Genomic DNA, 10796 nt, shown 5'->3' with positions numbered 1-10796 from the left:
GGAGAGGACGGGTGAAGAAATTGAGGGATGAGAGGAGGGGTGGATTAAAAACACAAAAATCAAAGTAGGCGAGTCTTGTGTTGGTTTGTATCGCCCATCAACTTGAGTAATATCATCCAGTAACTTAACAGTATTGATGCGATATTATTTCATCCAAACCAAATTGTCATGGATTTATTTCGCCGCACCTCAACAAGTCTGGGTTGGGGAAGGGGGTCAAACCAGCAATCTTGTAATTCTGAGAAGGACACTCGAGCCCTCAGACGTGCGTGTGGCTCAAGTAGAAATGATCCAGACAGTGGCGACTCTCGTGAATCGCATCCCAGCGCTTGATTTCATATTGTTGAATGAGGGATGTTGCTGAAGTGTGCACTTCTCCACCACTTCCAAACCGCGTCCACAATGATCAGCAAAATTGAAATTAATATCTCGCCGACAGTGATGTATAACTGAGCATTCATAACTTTAAATATTGAATTGAATCTCATCAGATTGGGTGTTGAACGAAACGTGAGATGATTCGATAACGTTCTAGTTAGAGGTACAATGATTAATCAACATCTAATTGATTATCAAATTAATAGATCATTATTTTTAGAATCAATGAATCATTTAGTTATCTTTTTTTTCATTTAAAATTACGCTTTACACCGAACTGATCTAATTTTATACAAAATTGGTGTAATGTCTTAATTTGTCCGATCGATCAATGACGCCATTGATCAGCTCTGCCAAATAAGACAATACATGTTATATTTAATGTTTATCACTATTTTGTTTTGCTTTTAAGAATCCCCCCCACCCGCCTTATATGTGGAATTTCGCTATTCGTTGGCTGGTGAATGGCGGTGGTCAACTGTAGAGTTAATATGAAAGTTGTTGTTTTTTTATTTTTTATGGTTTTATATATATATATATATATATATATATATATATATATATATATATATATATATATATATATATATATATATATATATATAAAATCAGTTATCATTTTTTAATATGCGATGATTGGTGATCAGCAAAAAATGGATCGTGTAAAGCCTACTTTAAATTGTGCTTGTAATTTCAGCTCCTCAACAGTTACTATTCTTTAATTTCTAGTCATCCATGAAAGCATCATTGTCAGGTTTACCTGTTTGACGTCTATTAAACACGACACAAAAAGGAGAGAAGACACTCAGTTCAAGGCTCGCGAGGAGAGGAACTGATTGATACAATTCACTCCTGCACTCTCTGAAGATTCTTCTCCTCACCCTCTCTTTTTATTTGGTTTCCACGCTGCCACGCCCCTAATTACATGGGTGTTCCAACCCTAAAAATGCAAGGCATAGTTGGAACACAGCGTACTTGTTTGTCTACGTCTTGTGCATGTGAGTGGAAGATTACTGAGTACATGTGTGGTCAAGTTTATAATCATTTCTGAACAGAAAACAGGTGACCTCAGCAGACTGGCTCGAACCATTCTGCTGCGTTAGATGTTGTGGTCCTTCAGCTTCTTGAGTCATCTTCATAGAGCTATGCTATGTGAATGTAAGCGGGAACAGAGCAAAGCATTCTTTATTGCAGCAAATGTATGCTAACTAATTATTTACAATTATTCCTACAATCATGATCATATATTTTTTTCACTTTGAACTAAAATAAAACAATTTTAGTTCACTTTAGAAAACAACATTTTTGCTTATTTAAAGTAATGTCTTGTTTCTGATTGAAACGGATGGAAGTGTAAATGTTTTCCCCGATTCATCAAAAATATTAATAAATCGATTAGTGAAATAATCGTTAGCTGTAGTCCAACGCACAATGCTTCTTTTGTATGTTATTCCAGATGCAGCAAGTGAAGATCTACAATCAGACTGGATGAGTTTTCAGTATCTCATTTGCACTCAATGACGACATTAGACTGGGGTTGAAGATCCGTATCAATAAATTACAACCACAGTATTCCATAAAAATATCTGTATTATTACCAATCATTATTTTTTCCCCTTATTGGATTGTGCAGGATTACAGAATGAGTACCGGTATATATTCTTGGTATCATTTTCATCATTATTTTCCCCTTGCAATCATTTCTGACTCCATCTCTGTCCCTTTCCGGGGATTGGCCCCAATCTGATGATATCTCAGGCTCGCCCGCAGGGCTTAATCAACTTCTTTCTGATGGAATCAACAAAAGAAGAGCATAGCTTCACAATGAGGGGCTTAATAGCACATCTGTGCGAGAGGCTGTTTAGATGCCTGCAGATTTCTTATCAGTGTACTTACAGCAGTGAGAGTCATATTTATTTGCCACAGTAAACATTTCCCCCTCTGGCTCTTTTGTCACTGCAGGTTGTACGAATTAAGACAGCAGTGTTTTACAAACGTTTAAACTGCAGTCACTCTTAGTTTTCCCACGCTTTGTCCTCTTTATCAGGCATCTGACCCACAGGTAATAGAAAGACAATGTCACCAGATTTAACAGCAACCCAATGGCCTGCTGTTTCCTTGGCAACGCTGGGAGGGGAGCAGGAGGAGGAGGGAGGAGGGCCTGGAGTGATTAAAAGGAGAGCCGAGGAGGAGGGGGAGTTTAAAGGTGAAAAGTGATGAGGTGGATTGATGATGGGAGGTAGATGCTCGGATGATTACAGAGATGGAGGAAAGCAGCTGATGGTGAAGTAGATAAAAAAAAGGGGGAGGGGGATATCTGACATTACTATTCAAGTTGTCACTGTTCATGTAAATAAATAAATAGTTTATGGCTTTAAAGGAGCAGTAATAATGACTCGCCTCCTCCAAATCCGGTGTAGTACCAACACTGAACTGTGAGAGGCAGCATCGTGGTACAGGGCATCCAAACTACTGGAAAATGTAAAGAGGAAGGAAGAGTACTAGTAGCAGTAGTCTTAGTAGTCCCCCCCCCCCCCCCCCCCCCCCCCCCCCCCCACTCACACAAACAAACGTGGTCTCGCAGGCGGAGAAGCAAACCCGCGCCAACTGGCACCAAAGGCAAGTGACGGTTCCAATCTTCCACCCAGAGCCCAGTAGTCTTAGTAGCAGTAGTTTTAATAGCAGTAGTTTTAGTAGTAGTAGTAGTAGAGGAACAAATCGAAGTTAAGCTAACACCACGTTAATCGCTCAGGCTAATCATTCGTAGAAATTGTACAAGCTGGCCTTTGTTGACGTTGATTGCAAGCTAAATGCTGCCTGATTGTTTAAATTGCACCATTCAGCACGATAGACAAACTAGTTTTTGTTTCTTGTTATATTTATGGCAGAGAAATGTTTTTCATGCGAATATTTACTGAAACTATACCTTTATTATTTCATTGGCATAGTGAAGACTATGGCGTGTTACAACTACACATTTCGGTAACAAGATGGCCACCTTAGGAACACTTCTTGTTTGTCAGTGTTCTCACACAAATTCCAAAGGAGTACCAAAGTGGTACACACAACACATTCGAGACTTCAAAAAGTAGCTAGCTAGGTTCACTTTTCTATATCGCTTGTCCTCATTAGATTTGCGAATGAGCTCAAGTGCTTATTCCAGCTGAATTTACTGAATAACATGAACACAAATTTGATATAATGAAATATCTACACATTAAATTTTGTTAAACTGCTACATTTCCCTCCAAAAGTATTGGAAAAATGTCAAAAGATGAATGCTGTATGAGGTAAGAAAACAACATTTTGTCTTATTAATTAATTAATTTCAGGTCTCTAGTTTGTCATGAAAGTTAAACAATTTTTAGGTGATCAGTCTCTCACTATGTCAAAAAGTTACTCTTTTATCAACTGGTATTTGGACATCATGTGGTATGAAAAATAATTAGAATGAATTTCCCAGCTGGCTTTGAGCAGTAGGCGGGGTACACCCTGAACTGGTCGCCAGCCAATCGCAGTCTGTAGATATATATTTTTGACAAATACAGAACAGTAATGAGACAGGAATCATGTTCATGGATAAGACAATTGTGATGTTTTTATTGAGCCCCCCCATCTGTCATACATAGAGTGGAACAATCACCATTCTCCAATTATCTCCTTCATGTTTGATCATCATTTTATTCCACAACCCAAATTTTCAGTTCTCTTTTCCTTTACCAACTAAAATGTAGAAAATGTAAAAAAAAAATTGTTCATTTGGTTTGGATATACTACTGGAAGTGGAAACTATGGCAAGAATGGGCTACAAAAACAAACAAACAAAAAAAGCAGAATGTAATGGTGTTGATGACATTTTAGAGTGAGAGAGCTGGAGGATAAAACAAATCAGTAGCAGATGACCTTTGACCCTTTACTAATGGTGTTGATGATTTACAGAATCCAGTTGAAGTTTGAATTGAGAAATAAATAATAAATGGTCACTTAGCCATGTAAATAAATGCATTGAATTATGCAAGTTTTGTATTAGCAGGTCAAAGGTCATACTAGACGCAACAGGCTACACTAATGAAGCGATGATGATGCTGATGAGAATGAGGTCAAGAATAGAGTCACTATGCATTACATGGATAGTTAACTGTAAATACACTCATGCATAAACTGGCCAATAGCACTGCTATGTATGACGACACTGTGATGCACATGTAAAGAAGGACACTGACATAACAATTGAAAGTACGTAGGTATAAAAATACATTTCGCATGGTTGAATATTGAATTCAAACGTTTCTAAATGTTCCCAATTCCAAACATATAGTCGCACACAATCACCCCTATACATCAACCAAACAATACATTTCAATTTTAAATTAAGCCCTCCTACCTCCATCCTGTTTGAATGGCAAAAATCGTTTTACATCAACAAGAAACAGAGCATAGAAGAAGACAAGCATTTTCTCATTTTTGGTTTATCAATTACAAAAAAAGTATAAAGCTTACCTCCCAACCTCAGTTTTCCTTAAAATTACCAAAAAGAAAACGAGAGTAGAAAGAAGACCGACTCATTTACGACTATTTTAACATCATTATCATCATCCTCGTCCTCATCATCATCACTAGCGTCTATGAGGTATATCTGCAACAGTTTGGAAAGGAGAGCACAACACTCAAATGGGTTTGGGTGTTTTAAAGCTTTACAACCATCAGGAAAAACAAAGCAAGTGCCTTAGTTTGGCATTTACACAAAAATACTGAGCTTAAGTCATGAGAGGATGTTCACATCTTGTTCACATAAGTGGCAAAGCAGCTCAGATTAAAGTGAAAATAAAAATCACTGAGAATTTCTTTTGAGACGAAACTACAAGCGGCAGCGTTGAGGTTTGTTTTGCACAGGTAAAAGTAAAAGTCAGTGGAAAGTATAGACTTCACTTTGGCTCGAGCAAGTTGCTACTAAAACTAATGGTTTGGGTGGAATAATACAGCAAATGATGTAGATTGGAAAAAAGTAAAAAAATAATGTTTGCAAAATATTTTAACTTAAAAATGTGATTGATTGAGATGTCAGGACAAATGATAAAAATATTCTTCATTTTCTGCAAATTTTGAGAGAGCCAAATCGACAGTGAGTCTGGTTATTTTTTCAGTATTATTTATATTTGTGCCACTTCTCTACATTTCTGAACAAGAAAGAGAAAATGTGTATAATTTAGACTCTTTAGTGATGATTTTGTAAAAAAAAAAAAAAAAAAAAGACATTAAATGGCTGCCTCATTCACATGGGGAAGATAAAAAAAAAAAAAAAATAAAAAAAAAATAAAATCTGCATTACCATTACAAAATCAAGAGTGGAGCTGTACGCGGACGTCACTGATGAAGAAGAAGAAATAAAATTGTTTTCTTTGGTTCATCAAGACAATCAAAAGGACAAATGGAAATTCAGTGAGGTAGCCTCTCTGGCTCTCACTGCTGAAATAGACTTTTGTTTGTTTTTACACGCACGCACACTCATTCTCGGAAGTGACTTTTTCATCCTAACGAGACAACCAAATGAGTCAGTGTGTTTGCGTTCCTGCACACTCACACTCACACTCACACTCACACACTAATGTCCTTATGAAATCTGATCGATGTGGCAGATAAACAATGTGGAACTGGTGTGTTAGCATCACATCCCTTAAACAATAACCTGGATAAGCTCTTAAGTTTTGTTTTGCTATGTTGAGATATCACACATCTTTAATTTGAATTCCTGGAGAATTTTAATCACACTTACATTTGACATATTTTGTAAAATGTAAATGTCTATAGTATTTTTAAAGAGATGTTTGCAACTTGGTTTAAGGGAAAAGTTAAGCCCCGAAAAAAAAAATAAAAATCCACAATATAGTCAAAACACGGCATACTGATTAATATTGCATTTATGGAATATGAGTTAAATAGCAAAAATCTCAGGGGGCGGCCATTTTGTCATTTGCTGTCAACTGGAAATGACATCACAGTTGCTTAAGTAACGACCAATCACGGCGCAATCTCTTTTCTGAAGCTGAGCTGTGATTGGTCGATACCGAAGCAATTGTGATGTCATTTTCAGTCAACAAGGCGCAAAATGGCCGCCCCCTGAGATGGATAAAAAAACAAACAACAGATGGATTTTGGTGCTTAACTCATATTCCACAAACACAATATTTATCGGTCTTTAAACTAATGTAGGCATGTAAAACATTTTATTGTCAATTTGCAGGTTGACTTCCCATCTGTAAGCATAAAAATAAGATAACAGAAATACCAACTAACTATTGTTATATGTGTCTGCTGGATTTTGTTACAAAATATGTTGCTGGTGCGTATATTGTGACAAAAAAAAAATCTGGTTGACAAAGTATAAGCCAACGTTTTATGTGTTGAATTTGTTTTTTGTGTGTGTTTTTTTACATCTATTGAATACATTAAATGCAAAATAAATACTCTAAATGAGTAATAGAGCCACACTGAGAAGAAAAGCAAAACATGACCAAAGCTGAGCATTTTTAACCCCTTCAGACCATAGATGGTTACAGTGGACATGACATATTTGTGTGTTTAATCCAATAATACGCATAATTTGAATGATGTCAACACTTCTAGTTCATTTTTTGATTTTATCACAATTGCAAGTTGATTTGCATGATGTTCATGTTAAAAAATGTTGCATATAAGCTTATCATCAATGTTTTATTTACGTTCTAAAGTATATGAACCAATTTATTAGTAGTCGTGGCACCCATTTTTTCAACCCTCCTTTCTCACTCTGCCCACCTCAACCCTTTTTATTTATTTATTTCAAATGTAATTTCTAGTATACGCTGTGGGCCGCTAAAAAAAAGTTGCCATTGTTTGCACAATATTCTCACCTATGGAGTTTTCACTGGACTCAACATGACTTTTGGCCATGTGGGTGGGACATTTGAAACAAATAGTAATATTTAAAATTAAAAGTTTGCTTTTGAAATATTATCACTGAGCTTGGAAAAAAATAAAAAATAAAATTTCAGCATGGCTTCTTCAAAAAAATTACCAAGTTATCGAAACAACTTATTTTGTAAAGGAGTAATTGACCAAACTATTTAATACTATAGAAAATGCAAAAATACGTTCTTAACCAGGGTATGAGTTGCATGGATGTAAACACACACAGTTTATTTGCCTCTCTCAAGGATTCCAGTTATCTTTGGTAGTTCAGTTACATCAACGTGTGGCCCGCTCTTCACCTGAAAGTCATTGCTTATTCAACAATGGTCAGCAGAATGCAAACAAATGACAAGAAAAGACCAATTTAAACAATAAGTGATCAGGAACAAAGAGAGATGCAGTGCTCATCATTTGTTGGCCTTTTCCTTGGTTTATGTTCACAAATAAAACATCCCCTACGACAAAAAAAACTTCAAATAAAAATACTGAGCGCATGAGTGGACATTCAGATGCAAGTCTAGTTTAACATTCCTACATTGTTCTGTCTAAGCATTCATAAAAGAATGTTTGTTGTTTTTTTTGTTCATTTTTGTTTTTAAAATAAAGCTAACTAAGAATAAATTAAGAGGCCTGGCATAAGCACTGCATCTTTGATGCAACTAACATTCTTAAATACATAAATATTCATTGCAAACAATTACATCTAATTAAATATCATTAAATTATCATCAAGTACAAAGCTAGTGTGTTCTAAACACCTTATAAATAAATACAGCATCAAACAGAAAGAAAAAGGAACATACAATGTAAACTTTGGCAAAGCTAATCTTCATCAAAAGGGTAAAGGGCTCAGTGGGAGATTTGGCAACACAATTTGTTCGCTTAAATTAGAAACATAAATTACATAAAATAAAATAAAAACACACATTTTGCAAAAAAAATCCCATGTAGGAATGTAATACTAGACATAATTATTGGCAATAATTTTTAAGTACTTCGAGCAAACAAGCAATGAAATCCTCTTTGGAACATTTTTGGTTTCATACTCCACTTTTTTTTTCTTTCTTTTTTTTCTTTTTTTGTTTTGGTTTTTGTTTTGCCTGTATTACATCCAGACAGAATTGCAAGTGAGAATGGAAAATGGCCGCCACCCCTGGCTCCATAAACAACACCCCTCCATTGGGTATTGTCAACAGGATTGGAGGGCTCAGTGGGTGGGGGCATCTCTTTGGACTAGAAGCTTTACATACAGAAAGAGAGAAAATTAAGGATAAAGCTATTTGACCGATATTTGAGCAGTTTCTCTCAGTGTGTGTTGATGTTGTGTAATTTTGTTTGGTTTCATTTATTATTGTTGTTCATTATGGAGCAGCAGCAGAGTTCCCCTCCTCTTCAAAAACACACTAATGTGCATCTTCCAAGCTACATGGTCTTTCTCCAAAACGGCAAGCTGGGCTTTTGAGCAAGCTACGCGAATCGACAATGAACTCTGACAAATTTCCTGGTGGAATTTAGTTCAATTAGTCAGAGTAGAGTATGTTAGTGTTCTAGTATAGCAAAGAGTCTTTGGTATAAACTGTATGTCTCACATTAGCATCATTGTCACTTTTCTTGATTTAGGAAGCTCAATAAAATCAGTCAGCAGAAACATGAATGTTTCTTGTTGGACTGGATGGAAGCAAAACATAGCTGACGGAAGCAATTGTTAGCTAACTGTTAGCTGTAGCTGCGTGTTAGATGTTGTTGTTTTTAAAATGGTGACTGAATGAACTGCCTCCTGCTCAAATGTAGTATAAACAAAAAAGTGGGAATTCAAAAATATTCCCTGCATTGAAGCATGGGAAATTCGGAGGTAGACTTGCCTTGTGGAGAAGCTAACAGCCAAGGCTAATCGCTTGGGAAATTGAGTCAAACACTCGCCGGCAAGCGAGTTACCAAAGATTAGCAAACTTGACTGGACATAATGTAAACCGCAATATTTTGTAAGAAACAATGTAGGTCTTGTTGAAAAGTACAACAGTACATGGAAGAAAACGCAAAGCACGTCATGTGACAGGTGCTGACAAGCGGCTTCGCCAATGTTGGGCTGTTACAAGAGGAGGAGAACTGCTTCTGGCGTTAACAGTGAATCTTTGGTTTGTTAGCTGAGGTTTCTGTTGTTCGTTTAACCATTTTTACTTTGAAAAACTGCATAGGCACACGTTAAAGACACTCTTCAACCGTGAGAGACACATTAATGTTTGGACATTTTGCGGGCCGGAGGGAAGAACGTTGATGATCCCGCTTCCTTCTTCCCTCCTTCCCGTGTGGTTTTCCCTGTTTCAGTCCCCAACTTGGCCGGCCTGACTTGACGTGAGCCAGAACAAACCTATTCCTCCATTCTTGTGATGTCGTCCATTCCTCGATCCTTGACATCGCTGAATCCACTCTTTTTTTCTTTTTTTTAAACTTTTTTTTTTTTTCTCAAATATTTTTGTTTGTTTTTGGTAGTAATACTCTTCCATCTTCAGTCCGTTTGTTGGAACAGTTAGGTGCAGAAAAAGGTTTTTCTTTGGTTTTGATTTGTCAATAAATAGAAAAAGTCTCAATGTCCTTTATTCCCCTCAATCTCAAGCCTTTGGCTTGCTTCTAACCAGGCTTGGAGACTGCCTGGGGTTTCTAAAGGAGCAGGGGCTGCTGACTGGCGCCTGTGCTTTGGTTTGGTTGCTATTATTTTTTTGGTTTGATAGCTCATGTAAGAGATGATTGATGAGGTGATTATGGATCGTAAAGGCTGCTAGAAAACAGTAGGAGGTGATGGCGGTTGAGGTGTTTTTGTGGGGGCTTTGGTATTTACACCATATGCGAAAGGCTATACAGCGTGATCGTATAGGGCATACAGTATTTTGGTAACAATACGTGCTGGCTGACATTCGTATGGACGTCAAGACAAGCCGAGGCTGCAAACAAATGTTGATCAATGACGATCGAGTCTTTATCAACCTGATTTGTTTGAAGCGCTACGACCTGTCCTTTTGTTTACTAACCTAATGATCCTCTGCAGGAGACGGACTTTCCAGACATCGTCTTTAGATTGTCCTCTTTAACTATTACAAAGGCCCTGATTCGCCTGGGCAGTCCATTCCCCAAAGGATCAAATGGTCTACTGTTGGTCTTTGCCATGGTTTGATGGCTGTCTTAAAAGGTCGATTAGAAGATTGAAACCAAAAATGAAGAACTAGTCTTGAAGTCTGATAACCCTCAAATGTACTGATCATCAAACATATTGTATAAACGGTTCTAAAGTCTACAATAATGCCTCAAAACAGAATTTGTGAAATTGTAAAAACTGTATGATTCACTGCCACAAAGTGTTTCACAGTGTGTTTCTATTTTCTAGTAGTGCAGATAGTTTCTCCCAGTTTACGATTGGTTTAGCATGGCCACGTTTTTCTCAGCTTGTCAATTTGGGGACGACATTTAGGAAATGA

Source organism: Festucalex cinctus, chromosome 15 (assembly GCF_051991245.1).
Source record: "Festucalex cinctus isolate MCC-2025b chromosome 15, RoL_Fcin_1.0, whole genome shotgun sequence".
NCBI classification, from domain to species: Eukaryota; Metazoa; Chordata; class Actinopteri; order Syngnathiformes; family Syngnathidae; genus Festucalex; species Festucalex cinctus.
Note: the sequence above shows the minus strand (reverse complement) of the source record.